The sequence below is a fragment of the Neophocaena asiaeorientalis genome, unplaced genomic scaffold, assembly GCF_003031525.2.
Source record: "Neophocaena asiaeorientalis asiaeorientalis breed wild unplaced genomic scaffold, Neophocaena_asiaeorientalis_V1.1 scaffold86, whole genome shotgun sequence".
NCBI classification, from domain to species: domain Eukaryota; kingdom Metazoa; phylum Chordata; class Mammalia; order Artiodactyla; family Phocoenidae; genus Neophocaena; species Neophocaena asiaeorientalis.
Genome location: NW_020175039.1, coordinates 1,935,664 through 1,951,979, shown reverse-complemented (window position 1 = coordinate 1,951,979; position 16,316 = coordinate 1,935,664). Strand labels below are relative to the sequence as shown.

The 16,316-nt window shown below is 39.6% G+C and overlaps 1 protein-coding gene across 2 annotated transcripts in view; it reads left to right on the top strand.

Annotated features, from left to right (window-relative positions):
- Nucleotides 1–108: 108 nt before the first annotated feature.
- Nucleotides 109–16,316, top strand: part of ACSL3 (acyl-CoA synthetase long chain family member 3) — an 80,726-nt gene continuing 64,518 nt past the window's right edge. Inside the window, exon 1 of one of the 2 annotated variants that reach the window (XM_024763173.1) lies at nucleotides 109–363. The gene's annotated coding sequence lies outside the window, so the exon portion shown is untranslated. The remainder of the gene's footprint in view (nucleotides 364–16,316) is intronic. The other variant, XM_024763174.1, reaches the window with a different exon arrangement.

Sequence of the window (16,316 nt, the reverse complement as noted above, 5' to 3'; positions counted from 1 at the left end):
CCGCCCGCGCCGCGCTCCCGGCCGGAATTCGATAGGCCCAGCCCCGCACGCGCCACCGCCCGCGGGCCAATGGGCTGCTGCCTCTCTGCATATGCAACGAGCGCCGGCCGGGGGCGCGCGTCCTGGGCGGTTCGGCTCAACAGACGCTGGTCTGCAGGCGCTGGGGCGCCACGCTGCGCTAGTTGCGAGTGCTGGGGCTGAGACGAGTCGGCGCGGCCGCTGACCGGGCAGCCGACCGCCGCCCTCTCGCAGTGCGACCGCGGAGGCTGCGTCAGGGTCCCCAGGAGGTGGCCCGGGGCGTGAATGCTCTGGGGGCACAGCCAGGCCTGCATGGGCCGGAGGAACCGGAGCTCCGCCGTCGCGGTGAGTGCAGCGCCTGTGGTGGGAGCTGGGGTGAGGTGGGGCCCGGGCCGCAGGGCCCACGTGAGCTGGGGGAACCGCAGCCCGGGCGGCCGCGCTGTCCGGGGGAGGAAGGCTGCGCGGGGTCTCTCCCGGCGCTTTGGGGGCGGGGTGGCCTGGGGAATTGGCAGCTTTCACTAGCCCGGCTCTGACGCCGTCGCTGGGAGGAAACTGAGCCCTGCGGTTTCGGAAACCCACACTGGGGGGGTGGGTTGCTGCAGGGTGTGAGGAGAAATTGGGGGTGTGAGATGGGTCGACTTTGGTATTTGTTCAGGCCACGACCGGTGGTGATGGGGCGGGGATGAATACTGTTGTTTTGGGGTTGGGAGTTGAAGGTTTATTTTCCCTAGGTGCGTTTTAATTATACAGCAGTAGTGGAATGTGTAACACCGAGAGAGTGCTCACTACCAGCAGCCCAGTGGGGTAGGGATGATCCGGCCCGTTTCACAGATGAGGAACCTGAGGCCCAGAGACATAGAACTGGTTTGTCCAGGCTGGATTTAGAAAATGTGCTCGAAGCTATTGTGTATATGGCCCTTCAAAAATAGGGTAGAACAACGTCTTTGAAATTATATGGACGTTAGAGAGAGAATAGGCCTCGTGAAAGTGATTATAGCCGAATAAGATGACAAACAGCTGACACTTATTGAGCCTTTATAACATTGCAGGCGTTGTGCTAAGAGCTTTCTGTATAGTATCTCTGAAACTGTTAACAACCCACTAGGGTGGCGGTTATTCCCATTTTACAGCTGGAGAAACTGCCGTTTGGCTATATTAACTTGCCCCCAGATCACAGCAAGTAAGAGGAGAAGCTGGGATTCAGATCCGCCTGTCTGAAAATCCAGAGCGTTCACATCTAAGCACTATAGTACGCTGCCACTCCTTGGTGGCTGGCTGAATAGTTGTCACCGTGGATTTTTGTTTGAGTGGCCAGGAGAGCTGTAGTTTGATGATAACCTTTTTTGTTTCCCCAGATTAGTTCCGAGAGTTGAAGGGTGCTGCTGAGGTGCTCCTGAAAGTGTATTAGTAGGTTATTACAGGGCGGAGGAGGTGTGACACGGGAGTGTGCCGCACAGACTTTATTCTTTTCTTTTGTGTTCTGGCGTCTTCCCATGCACTTCTCACCCTTAGGAATGAGTAAGGCTTCTTTAGTCACTCTGGCATTTTCCCTTCAGACTTTTCCTGGTTTCTCTCTTTTTCTATAGAAAGAGTTGCTTCTGTAGAATGGCAGTGTTGGGTGTAGAGCAGAGATCCACTGGATGTATGGGTCACCTAGTGTCTTTGGGTCTCAGTTACTGGGTTTGTAAGATGTTTGCAGTGGTTGATTTAAAGCTGGAATATTCTGAGTCATGTCCTTGAAGGAAAGAAGGAAGGAAGGAGGGATGGGAAGGAGCAATCCCTGTCTGGTTTGGGAAGTCAGATCTTAAAGCCCCAACATTTTTCTCATTGCTTCTGTGCTCCTCTGCTGTCTGGTTCTGCTTAAATTAACCATTCCTCTTTCAATTAATTGCTCACTTAGAGCCTTTAATTCCTGTTCTATGTCAGGCACCACGTAAAGTGCTAAGAATGCAGCAGTGAACAGAACTGATGTGAGCTTTGCCTTTACGGAGGAAACAAACATGAAGCAAATCTCATACAAATAATATATAATTACAAATTATGATATGTGTAATGTGTAATGAAGGACAAGTAGTGTGTGAACGAATATTATGTAGAGGATTGTGATTTAGATGGAAACCTAGCCTAGGGAGGTTTTTTTGTTTTTCCCCTTAGATGGTGGGTGACCAGTAGTGCTTGTTGACTAGACTGGGTACTATATATATATTTTTAAATTTTTTATTTTGGGATGATTTGAGATTTACAGAAAAGTTGCAAATATGGAATATTCCTGTATACCATAACCCAGCTCCCTTGCTCTTACATTAACATGTCACATAACCTTGGTTCATTTGTCAAAACAGGAAATTAATACTGATATTATCCTCTTAACTATAGACTTTATTCAGATATCACCAGTTTTTCCACTAATGCCCTTTTTTCCGTTCCAGGATTGAGTCCATGATACCAGCTGGCATTTTTCATTCATGTTATTTTAGTCTTCTCTAATATTAAATACTAATTTTAAAATTTACCTTTTATGAGTTTACTTCTAATAATTTGTAAGAGTGGTATGGAACACTAAGAAAATAAATATACGAATATGTAAAATAAACTATATTATATGGCATTTTCCAGCGAGTCCAGTTTTGTTTAAATTAAGATTGCCCAGTATCAGTACGGTAGAAAGAAAATTGATCAGACTTAAAATTCAGGATCTGGAAAGGGAACATTTTCACTGGCATCTCTTTTGTTTTTTTTTTTTTTTTTTTGTGGTACGCGGGCCTCTCACTGTTGTGGCCTCTCCCGTTGCGGAGCACAGACTCCGGACGCGCAGGCTCAGTGGCCATAGCTCACGGGCCCGGCCGCTCCGTGGCACGTGGGATCCTTCCGGACCGGGGCACGAACCTGTGTCCCCTGCGTCGGCAGGCGGACTCTCAACCACTGCGGCACCAGGGAAGCCCTCACTGGCATCTCTTTACCTCTCAAATTCCTTTTATTTAATTTTACTTATTTCTCTTTCTTTTTTTTTTGACATTATATTCCATTATAAGTTATTACAAGATATTGGGTATAATTCCCTGTGCTATACAGTACATCCTTGTTGCTTATCTGTTTTACGTATAGTAGTTTGTATCTGTTAATCCCGTACTACTAATTTGTCCCTCCCCTCCTCCCTCTCCCCTTTGGTGACCATGTTTGTTTTCTGTGTCTGTGAGTCTGTTTCTGTTTTGTATATATATTCATTTGTATTATTTTTTAGATTCCACATACAAGTGATATCATATAGTATTTGTCTTTTTCTGTCTGACTTTTTTCACTAAGCTTAATATTCTCTAGGTCCATCCATGTTGCTGCAAATGGCAATATTTCATTCTTTTTTATGGCTGAGTAATATTATAAACACACACACACACACACACACACTCACACACGCATATACACATCACATCTTCTTAAGCCAATTGTCTGTTGATGGGCACTTGTGTTGCTTCCATGTCTTGGCCATTGTAAATAGTGCTGCTAATATACATGTACCCAAATGTTCATTTTGAATTAGACTTTTCATCCTTTCTGGAGTGGAATTACTGGATCATATGGTGATTCTATTTTTAGTCTTTTAAAGTACCTGAATACTGTTTCCCATAGTGGCTACACCAAATTACATTCCCACCAACAGTGTAGGAGGGTTCCCTTTTCTCCTTCAGCATTTATTATATGTAGACTTTTGATAGTAGCCATTCTGACAGGTGTGAGGTGATACCTCATTGTGGTTTGTTTGGATTTGTATTTTCTTTAATAATTAGTGATGTTGAGGATCTTTTCATGTGCCTGTTAGCCATCTGTATGTCTTCTTTGGAGAAATGTCTGTTTAGGACTTCTGCCCACTTTCTGATTGGGTGGTTTGAGTTTTGTTTGATATTGAGTTGTATGAGCTGTTTGTATAGTTGGAATATTAACTCTTGGTCAATCGCATCATTTGCAGATATTTCTCTCTTAGGTTGTCTTTTCATTTTGTTTATGGTTTCTTTTGCTGTGCAAAACTTTTAAGTTTGATTAGGTCTCATTTGTTTATTTTTGCTTTTATTTCATTTCCCTTGGGAGACTGATTTAAGAAAATATTGCTACGATTTACGTCAAAGAATGTTTTGCCTATGTTCTCTTCTAGGAGTTTTATGGTGTCGTGTTTTATATTCAGATCTTTAAACCATTTGGAGTTTGTTTTTGTATATGGTTTGAGGGAATGTTCAGATTTTGTTGTTTTACATGTAGCTGTCTAGCTTTCCCAACACCACTTTTTGAAGAGACTGTATTTTCTTCTGGGGAGATTTTTGAATTGATATGGTGAGATATTACTAGATGACGATCTTGCATTCTGAGGCTGTAATTAAATGTACATAAAGCAAGAGTTAGAGAACTTCTAAGCAACAGTATTCTTTTAGTTTCAATGTCTGTTTCTACTCAGAATGTCACTCCAGCTCACATTGCAAGATATGAAAGTGAGAGAGGGAATTTTTTCAGGAAGTCATTCTCCCTGCCTTTAGGGTACTTATAGCTTAAATATTCCTGTAATACTTAAACTTTCCCGTTTCAGATGAACAGTTGGGAAGCAAGAAACTTATGTGAGATTTGGACCTGAGGATGGGATTTGGATGTGTTCAGGAAAGCTAGGCCAAAATAATTTGACAGTTTTTTCTAATTTTAGATAAGTAGTATTATAATTATCGAAAGTATCCGGTGTAGTTTACATTTTACAGAGTGATTTAACTTAAAATTCTCACCTCTTAGGAGACAAATGATGACATGATTTTGGAAATATAAGCCATTAAATGTGTGACTATTTCAGTTGAACATGTATTAAGCCAATACAAATAGTTCATTGCAGTACATTTACTGAATGCCGTCTGCATGCAAAGTACTGTGCTAGGTGTACAATGTGGAATAAGTAAAAAGATGAACTTGTAAAGGCGTTGCTTTCAAGGAGATTTCAATTTAATGAATACTAATACTCAGATTAAAGTTGTTTTCCTTTTTAAAGTACTGTCATTTTAGCTTATTTGATCCTCTTAAGAGCCTTATATCATTAGCAGAAATATTGAGAAAATGGAGATTTAGAGGCAAAATTGCCAGACCCGATGATTAATAGTAGTATATGGGTTGGGAGGAGGAGATGTTGAGTGATACTCATTTACCATTTTGACGCTATCAGTGTAGAGATTGCCAGTGGAGAGACTAGAAAGAGAACAGGAAGAGGCCAGGGATGGAGCTGGGTATAGGAGGCTGAGCTTGCAAAGGAAACAGGAGTAGTGGCCAGGGAGGTGAGAGGACCGCCAGAAGCAGGTGTCCCTGCTGCCAAGGGGGAAGCTGTCAATACTGTGGAACGCCCCTGTGAGGAAAATTGAGTACCATCTGTTGTATTTAGCAACTTGGAGGTCATGGGTGACCTTGGCAGGAGATACTGATGTGGTGGTAGGGGTAGGATGGGGAGCAGAAGTAAGTAGAAGATGGGGAAAATGGAGACAGCAAGAATCGGAAACTGCTTCCGCGAGTTCTGATTTTTAGCATATTTAAATGCTGAAGGGAGGGTGTCTGTTGAGAGGGGGAGGTCAAAAATAGATGAGAAAAGTGTTACTTGTTTGTGCAAAGTTCGTGAGAAGATGGGAGGGCATGGGATCCAAAGCACGTGAGCCCTGTGCCTTAGCTGGGAGGAGGGACACCTCTTCTATAGTAACAGAAGATGGGCCTGTAACCACCTGACAGGAGTCAGTACCATATTATGGAGCCCTGAGCAATTTCCAGAAAATTGCCAAGAACTGTTGAATTCCTAAAAATCAGCCCAAGTTTTGCTGACTCATGACATAGTCTTTTTAGAAAACCTCACTACAAAGCATTGTGTGAAATTGATTTAACATGTGACTTAATCTAGATTTTTTTTTTATCCACCTTAATATGGTATTACTTTCATCTGACTTCTGATTAGAGTTTATTTCTTTTCTGAAGAAGGGGACAATATAAACATTAAATCTTGTGATTTCTTCCTTACGTGCTATTTTTAGTTTCATAATAGTTTTCGCACTGCTTCTGTCTTCCTGACATTTTAAATGCCTGAATTCTTTTTATTTAAAATCTTAACTGCTGTTTTTACTGAAATATGTTTACTTCTCATGTTTCCCATTTGGAGGAGTAAAGAATGATTGGATGATTCAGTGGGCTTAATGGATCTGCTAATTTTTATTTTGAACTGAAGATACCTAAGTAACCAATGTTTTGGATAAATTGCCTCCAACTATAGTTCCCTGTTTGTGAAGGTATTACGAGGATATATAGGGGCAATGATTTATTTTCTCATGTATTTCTTTAGTATGTATCTTGCAAGACATTGGGAATTTGAAAATGATTAAGAGATCGTCCCTGGGCTTCTCTGGCGGCACAGTGGTTAAGAATCCGCCTGCCAGTGCAGGGGACGTGGGTTCGAGCCCTGGTCTGGGAAGATCCCACATGCCATGGAACAACTAAGCCCGTGCGCCACAACTGCTGAGCCTGTGCTGTAGAGCCCACGAGCCACAACAACTGAGCCCGTGCACCTAGAACCCGTGCTCCACAACAAAGAGAGCCACCACAATGAGAAGTCCGCTCACCGCAACATCTTGAGTAGCCCCCGCTCGCTGCAACTAGAGAAAGCCCACGCAGCAATGAAGAATAAATTAAAAAATTCACTTATAAATAAATAATTTAAAAAAAGAAAAGAAAAGAGATCGTCCCTGCTCTCGAAGAACTCAGAATTCATGAAAGGAAAGCATGAACATTATATGGTGTAAGGGAAGAAGGTATAAGAATAGATGCATTACTGTGTGGGTATAGCTCAGGGCAGGAGGTATATACCATAGCTCCTGTCTGGTATAGCTCAGACAGAACAGGGCAGGAAAAAGGGGAGACTTCACGGTGGAGGTGGTAGCCCACTTTTCTACAACAAACTGGACTTTTTGCTAAGTGAACAAGGGAGACGGAATAGAATGTTTCACCTTGAATCTGTACCAGGTGTGTGTGTACACAGATATGTACACATTGGAGGTGGTATAACAATACTAAGGAATGTTGTTAGAAAAATAAAAACCTTATCTTGCTATAAAAAGCTTCCCATTTGTTTGTCATGTCGTGGTCAGCTTTTCTATCCTTTATTTAATTTGGAAAGTAATCACACTTAGATAATATTTTTCTGATACAAAGCCTGGTTTTTCTTTTTCTATACTAATGGTCTTTGGAATAAAGATGATAGCCAATACCTTTACAGTATTTCCTCTGGCCAGGTGCTGTTCTGATTTTCTTCTCAATTTTATGAGATAGTTTTTTTTTTTTTTTTTTTTTTAATCATTCTTATTTCACACATGAGGAAATTGAGGCACAGGGAGCTTAAGTGATTTGCCCAAGTGTGTGCTGTACCTCATCCCAGGTAGTTAGGTTCCAGAGTCCAAGGCCCAGGTGCTGCACCTCCTCTCTTGGGTGACAGATTGGTTTGAAGTTCATGTATACCTCTGAAGGCATGATTATACCTGGAAGGGAGCTGTGATGACAGTTTATCTATTTTTATTACAGAGAACTTACCTCCCCCCCCCCCCCCCAAAAAACCCTTTTTCCCCCCCCCCCCCCCCCCATAAAAGCCCTGTTTTTACAGAGGAGAATGTGAGGAGTAACGAACTAAATTGAGAGAATTTAACTAAAATTTTCTTCTTGAACTTGAACGTAAATACATCAGGATACATTCTCCTTTAACATTCTTACATAGGAATCATTAACATTGCCCTTTTAGCATTTTTTGGATCAGGAATATAAAGCAATTTTGGGTTCTGTAATCTGCTAATTCCATTTTTTTCCTTTTCTTTCTTAAGAAAAAAAAGAAAGGAGACCTGCTTTCTGTATGTCTGAGAAATATTTCGTACTATTTAATCCAGTTAAAGAAACCCACTTCCTTCCCCCAAATCCTCCAGTTAACCACTAATCTGAATTTGGTGTTCGTTATTCATATCCATTGCTCTGCAATTTTACTACATATGGATGTATCCCTAAACAGTGTACAGTATTTTATGTATTTTTAAACTTGATATAGATGGCATTGTATGTATTCTTATGCAGCATCCTATTTTTTCAATCAGTATCACTTAATCTATGTGGTTTCATCAGTTGAGTTTCATGACTGGGTACATCTCAGTTTAGCTAATTTACTTTAAAATTGTTTTACTTCAATTTTATTTCCCTTTTTGTTCTTAGTAGATAATTTTACAGATATATATCTAATATTGTTTCATTTTTAAATTCCATAAATGGCTGTAGGGATAATTCACATGTGTCCTTCCTTTTGGGAAATTTTTATAAATCTACTTTTGATTTAGCCAATTCTGTATTTGAGTGCCTGTTTAAGAATTTTCCTCTAAAATGTGCCTTTTTCCATTGTAATTTTGGTGGGTAGGGACATGGGCTTGGAGTTACGTTTTCTTGGAATTGAATTCTGGCTTATTAGTTGTGTGATCTTGGGCAGCTTATTTAACCTCTCTGTGCCTCAATTTCTTCTGTAAAAAACGGATAATAAGAAAATCTGCTATATATTGTTGTCAGGATTTATATGAGATAAGTTCCTGGCACATAGTCAGCACTCAGTAAATATTAACTATTTTAAATTTATTTATTTTTAGAATATACAGTATTTTCTAAGTTCATCCACTCACTTTTTGTTATTGCCTTTTGAAGCAGCGTCATCCTTACATAGACAAATACACTTCAAGGAAATGTCTAATGTATTGTAACCTCTGGTTAATGGAGATTGGGAAGAGATATTGTAAATAGTAAACTGTAAACTGAGGGACATTAAGTAGATTTTATTATATTTTAACGTCAATAATTTAGGATTTACCTTGTGCTTTAGTTTTCTGGAAGTGTATATAAAGCACCCTGAAAGTAGGTTGACATGGTGTACTTCTCAGTTGGGTAACTGAAGAATCTCCGTATTAGTTTTAAACATCTTTTGAATATGACCTCGATAATGGTTCAGGTAGCATTTCTAAATATACTGTTTTAGGTCATCAACTTTGTGTTGAGTGGCGAAGGAATCATTGCCATATATGTGGGTAAAACTTGCTGTGTAAATTTGATCTGATTCCTTAACCTTTCTCAGCCTTCCATTTCAATTTCTGTAACATAAAGATGTTCTTACTTTGCGGGGCTATCACAAGGATTGAGGGAGATGACAGGTAGTAGTTTAGGGTACACGGTTGACCCATATGTTAGTTGTTAGTTATTTCTCTGCCTCCCTCTGTCTTCTCTTTTTTCCTCTTTTCTTTCTTCTCTATTCTCCCTTTTTTTCTCTTTCCTCCTTTCTCTGTCCTTTCATTGATGTATAAAAATCTGCACATATTTAATGTATACAATTTGAGTTTGGACATGCATACACCTGTGCAGCCATCACCACAATCAAGGTAATAGGCGTATTGATCACCTCCAAAAGTTTCCTTGTGCCTCTTTGTTTCTTGTTTTTGTTGCATTTTGATTTTTTCTGTCCTTCAGAAGCAGTTTTTTGGTAAGAAGTAACAAGGTATTCTGAGTCTAGCATGTGACCAAACCCATCTATATAAGTAAAAAGCATACATCACTTAAAGGGGACTAAGGAATACTAATTCCTTAAGGATGAGAGTGTTCAAGATACATAAAGGATGTGGTTAATGTTGAGTGAGCAGTACAGAGGTCAGAGAGGTCATGTTGGCCAGGGTAGCCAAGAGTCAGCTGAGCAAGATTGGATTTGAAAAAATAGTTGAGTTTGAGGTAGAGGAACTCAAATGGGGATGTCCAGGGCAGTTGGGGAAGAGCAAGGATGACAAATAAAATTGAGAAATCACCTGTTCCGGGGGACTAGAGAAGCTGTGAGGATAAGTCACATCCCTGCGGAGAAGCAAAAACACCAGAGATTTGGAGGACAGAGACAATTAAAGACCTTGCCTAAGACTCATTTATTTATTGATTCCTTCTACTCAGGAAGTACAGTTGACCCCTGAACAACATGGGTTTGAACTGTGCGGGTCCACTTACTTGTGGATCCCCCCCCCCCCACTAAATGTGTACTACAGCACTATACAATCCAAAGTTGGTTGAATCCCTGGATGTGGAACTGTGGATATAGAGGACTGACTATAAAATTATGTCCGGATTTTTGACTGTATGGAAGGTTGGCGCCCCTAAACCCCGTGTTCAAGGGTCAGCTGTAATTGTTGAATGAATGGAAGGTAGTAGGAATAGGAAGGGACACTGGGCAGCCAGCAAGTGAAGAGAACCATGTGGGCTCTGAGTTGTTACAGGAGGAGCGTTCAGGGTCTGGCCCGAGTTGTTTCTAACCCTGCTGCTTGACTGTCAGTGTGGCACTGCCCATGCCGTTTAGCCTTTGTGGACCTCAGTTTCCTTGTCTGTAAACCTTGCTCAACACTGTTGTGAGCTGCTCCTCCATCAGTGCTCTTTTTCTTTTACCTCCCTTTCTACCTCTTCCTTTTTCTTGGTTTAGGACTTATTCTATTTCTGCCACGTTTCTTTCTTAGGCTTCTTTGAAACTTTATCAGTTAGCTTTGTGTGTTTCCCCCCTCTGTGTGTGTGTTTATGTGTTTACTACTTGTAATTCACTGGGGTATTTGTATGGATTTTATTAGATACTAACTGCACTGGCTGCTGCATAGGTGTAACCTTTAGAATGTTGTCTTCTAAATTGGTATTGTAGGCATAAAACAGTTCATTTTTCTGCATTGCTGTTTCTAGGTTATAAAATACTCAGTTATCACTTTGGCCAGAATTATGAAAAGTTCCTACTTCAACCAGAGAAGTTTCTTATTTTTTACTTATTTTACTTTCATCAGGATTGAAGTGATCCTCATTCTGGACCCTGACTTTGGCTTTTTTTTTTTTTTTTTTTTTTACTGTAACATTAAAACAATCAGAAATCTTTCTCTTCTCTTTGGAAACTGACTTGATCTCTGAACTTATTACCTCCTGTTTGGGGGAAACTTGGGGTAGTCGAGTTCTTTCTAAAATGAAGTAAGGAGTTTATTTTAGTTCCATGGAAAACCAGAATGAACCAGAATGAATTAATCTTAGAACTGTACTTGACATTAATTGCAATTATACCACATGGACCATAATACATGGAATTATTATTTGTTACATATTCACAATACTTCCGTAAGTCATCTTCCTTTCGTACTGAAACTTTCCACGTTGCTGGTGTGTTAGAGTCTAGGAATTTGTACTCATCATTGACTCTGAAACTAGGCCTGACTTCTAACCTGATGCCTGTTTAGACTCTCCCGCATAGTAGTCTCCTTAGAAATTCAAAATGTTTATTTGTAAATCACTTTCTGAGGCATAAAAAGAATACCTGTTTTCTCCAACATCTTGAGGTGGGAGGGTTGTGAGAGGTAGTAGCTGGTTGGGAGTGAGGTGTGAGGTCAGAGAGGGGAGCTCATGGGACCCCAAGTATAAGGAGTGAGATTGGCGTGATAGAGGGGAGTGATGCAGGGCTTGAGCTTTACGACCACACTGGCACTTGAATTCCCAAATCTGACTCCACCTCATTTTAGTTTTGCAACCACAGCAGATGACCTCCAAGTGTCAATTTCTTTAAGATAAGGATGGTCTCTGTCTTGCAGTGTTACGTGTGCTCTGGGGTGTGCATGCAAGTCATCTCTGCAGTGCTGGAAGAAAACGTTAGAATTTTAAAAAAATGTCCATATTTTATGCATGATTTGTGGTGTGTATAGTATGCTAGAACAATAACACATATGTACAGTGTTAAAGGTACACATGTTTGGAATGCCAGCAGTTTTACCGAAAGGGGCTTGTTGTGATCCTTAAAGTTTAGAGACCATGAGCTAGTAGATAAAAGCTAGGCCCATGCTTGGAGGCTTATTAGTTTGGGGGCAGCATTATATATAGATGAATTGGGGATGGGGTTGAAGAACTTGGGTTATTTGGCTCTGGGAAATGAAGGGTATCAGATTTAGGGAGCATGTCTCTGCAAGTTCATTTGAAAAATGGTAGACATAGTAAATCTGGCATGGGTAATGATTTGAGTTACTTTGTGAAAGTTTTAAACTGTATATTCTTACATTATCTCAGTGTTAGAAGATTACATGGTAGAAATTTGGGTGGGACATAACCCAGAAAAGTGAGTCAGTGTTAGGGAATTGCTCTTGATATGCATGGGTAGTTTACCCACAGATAACTGAGAGCTGGCTCTGTGTATGTCTAACTTAATGTTTGTTTATATTGTATGATGCCAGAGGACAGGCTTGTTAACTATAGGTGATTAATTACAGTTTTGTGTTTCATGCTCTCAATTTCAAATTGCTTTATGAAATAAATGTATTTGCTATCTTTTCTTTTTAGATAAGTCTAAAACATAATATGTTTCTTTTGGGCTCCTTTAAGGGAGAGTAGCTGTTTAACGTAGAAAGTAGTAAGCATCTCTGAGGACGGGGATACTTGTTATTTACTGATGCACATCCAGTGCCCAGCACATAGAAGATACTCATATTTGTTGTTAGAATCCATCTTTGCATCCCTGTCACCTAGCACAACAATGAACATGAGATACTCAGTAAATGTTTATTAAATTGAGTTGAAAGATTTGAGCATAATACCAGAAAAATTTTGGAAGGCCAAAAACCTGACATCAAAATGACCAGTGTACACTTATTTAGTGGGAGCTCAGGAATTCTGAAAGAGTAGACTTGCTTTTGATATGCATTTGAGTAGCTCACTGGTTGAGTAATAGGTATAGATATAATTTAAAAATTATGTGATAAAGAAAGCAAGAAAGTATGATGGATTGTCTCGGGCCAGGCCAGCTGCTTGTTGTACTTTAATATCATAACTACTTGTAGCCTTTGACACTCCTGACCATGCCCTCATTGACCCTTATGTCTGCCTTCGGCTTCTAGGACATGCTCTTGGTTTCTTTACCCTTCTAGCTGGCTTTTATAATAACTGTCTTTAATCCTGTTATCTTATAACTGAGTATACTATTTTTGAGGGATTCCATGGCTTCAACTCTAATATGGTTAGAGTCAGTGATGATTCTAAAATCTACATCTTCAGTTCTGTCTGGAGCCCCAGTCTTGTATTTCTGACAATATTGTGACTATCTTTTCTGGCCATTTCCACAGACTTAATATCCTACTCTGTACTCACGTACTCATATGTATCTGTTCTTCTTCCTGTATTCCTCATATCTATTGCAAGTCATCCAATATTCTAGAAGTGTTGACTTTAATCTTCAAAGATTAATCTTCACATCTCACCACATCCTATTGGTTTTACCTCAGAAAAGTCTCTCCAGTTGGTCCTCCTACTTCTGTATCTACTGCCCTAAACCCTGGACCTCATCATCCTTTGCTTGGGCTATTGTAATAACTACATACCGGGAATCTTTTGTGGTTTGTTCTGTTTGTTGACCCAAGTAGTCATTCTGAAAAAACAAATTTGGTCAAGTGCCTTGCTTATTAAAACCTGTCTCTGCAACATATTCCTCTATTCCATTTTCATTTCTACCTTCCCTCAATTTCCTGTGTTCCAACGATCTCAAGCTACTTGTGATTCCTTGTTCTCTGCCCCTTCATGCCTCTGTGTGTCAGGCAGGAGTGGAGGGTGGAAATGGGGCACAGAGGGGTTGAGTTAGCTCTTGTCTGTGGGACCAGGGAGGCCTTCACATGGAGGCTTCAGCTGAATCTTAAAGAATGAGTTTACTTTGGCAGGCCTTTCAGTTTCGTTTAATTCTATCAAATTCTTTTAATTCACTCCCAGTTCCGGGTTCTAGAGAGAATATTAGTGAACCAACACATCAGTGCTTTCGTTACAGGACTCACTGGTCATAGGCTCCTGGATCCCTGTGGATGCCTGTGTTTGCCATAGTCAGCTGGGGTAGGGATGGGCGTGAAGTGGCATAGTTCAAACGGAACCAGTGCTTCTCTTCCCAACAGAGCTGTAGGCCAGGCAGTGTGGGATGTGTAGGCTACCGTGATAGCACTGGAGATGGTTTTATAATGAGAAAAAAGACTTAGGAACGGATCCTTTTTGGGACATGGGAGCTGTGGAAGAGAGGTATTGCTAGGCTGATTGATTGTTTCAGGGATGTGTTCCTCATCTTTCTAGGACTCACATTCAGCCATTGGCTCAATTCTGGTTTTACTTTGATGCTGTTTAATTTATTGAATAATCTGTCCTTCACAAATTGATCTGAAACGCCACCATCATTAAGTGTAAATGTCCCATGACTATTTCTAGTTTTTACAATTCTGTACCAGAACAGTTAGTGTTAGTTTTGGCATCTAATAGGCTGGTATGGGCTAAGTATTCTTGTTTTCAAATTTTCTTAGTTAATCTTAAAATGTTTCTTCTAGATAAACCTTGGAACTAGTACATCAACTAACCATACAAAATTGACAAAGTCCTAGTAGGATTTTGATTGGGATTGTATTTGGTTTATAGGTTAATTTTGGTGGAGTTATAGTTATCCTTCCTACCTGGGACCTAGTCTGTCTTTCCATGTATGCAAGTCTTTTAGTGGCTATCAGTAGTATTTTATATATATATATATATACACACACACACACACACACACACACACATATATAAAATCTTTTCCCTTTTTATTTTCTAACTGGTTATTACTACTGTATAGGAAAATGATTGGTTTTTGTTGTCTACCTAGTATCCAGATATCTTAATGAACTTTCTCTCTGGTTGGATAATTTTCAGATGATTCTTTTGGATTTTCTTGTCAGACATTAATTATCTGCAAACAGTGATTATTGTGTCTCTCCTTTTCCAGTATTCCTATTCCTCATTTCTTTTTTTCATCATTGCATTGTCTAGACTGCAGTGCTGTCCATAAGAAATGCAATTAGAGCCACAAATGCGAACCATATCTGTAGTAGTTTACATTTCTAGTAGGTATCTTAAGTAAAGAAGAAACAGGTAACTTTAATATATTTATTTAATCCAGTATATTCAACATATAATCAATATAAAAATGATTAATGAGATGTTTTACATTTTCTTCATACTAAGTCTTTGCAAGTCCATGTGTATTTTACATTTAGAGCACATCTCAATTTGGACAAGCCACACTTCAAGTGTTAAGTAGCTCCATGTGGCTAATGACTACAGGGCTAGAGCCTTTTTAACAGTGTTAAATAATTATAGTCACAACTGGCCTCCTTGTCTTAATTCCTGACTTTAATGGAAATTTGAGTCTGATGTTTGCTATTGGTTTCTGATATGCTTTTATTAAGTTGAAGTTTTCTTTTGTTTCTGAGTAAGAAGTTCCTTTTAATAATTGACGGTGATGGGGAAATTGAGCAGCCACATGCAAAAGAATAAAACTGGACCCGCTATCTTATACCGTAAACAAAAATTAACTCAAAATGGATTAGAGACTTGAGTGTAAGACCTGAAGCCATAAAGTTCCTAGAAGAAAACATAGGTGGTAAACTCCTTGACAGGTCTTGGTGATAATTTTTTGAATCTGCCACCAAAAGCAGAAATAAACAGGTGGGACTACATTAAACTAAAAAACTTTTGCACAGCAAGGGAAACATCAACAAAAAAGGCAGCCTACTTAATGGGAGAAAATATTTGCAAATCATCTATCAGATAAGGGGCTAATATCCAGAATATATAAAGAACTGATACAACTGAACAGCAGAAACAAAACAAAACAAAAAACGACACAACCACAAAAACCGATTGAAAAATGGGCAGAAGATCCAAGTAGATATTTTTCCAAAGACATACAGATGGTCAACAGATGAGTGAAAAAATGCTCTACATCATCATTCATCAGGGAATTGCAAATCAAAACCACAATGCGAGATCTCCTCATACCTGCTAGAATGACAGTTATCAAATAGACAAGAAATAACAGTGTTGACAAGGATGTGGAGAAAAGGGAACCCTTGTGCACTGTTGATGGGGATGTAAATCAGTGCATCCATATGGAAAACAGTATGGAAGTTCCTCAAAACATTGAGAATAGAACTAACATATAATTCAGCAGTTCCACTCCTGGATATTTATCTGAAGAAAATGAAAACACTAATTCAAAAAGATATGTGCAAAATAAAAAACAAAAAAAAAAAAAAATATGAAAAAAAAAAAAAAAAAAAAAAAAAAAAGATATGTGCATCCCCATGTTCACTGCAGCACTATTTATAATAGCCAAGATATGGAAACAACTTAAGGTGTCCATCAGTGGAGGAATGGATAAAGAAGACATATATATACACAGTGGA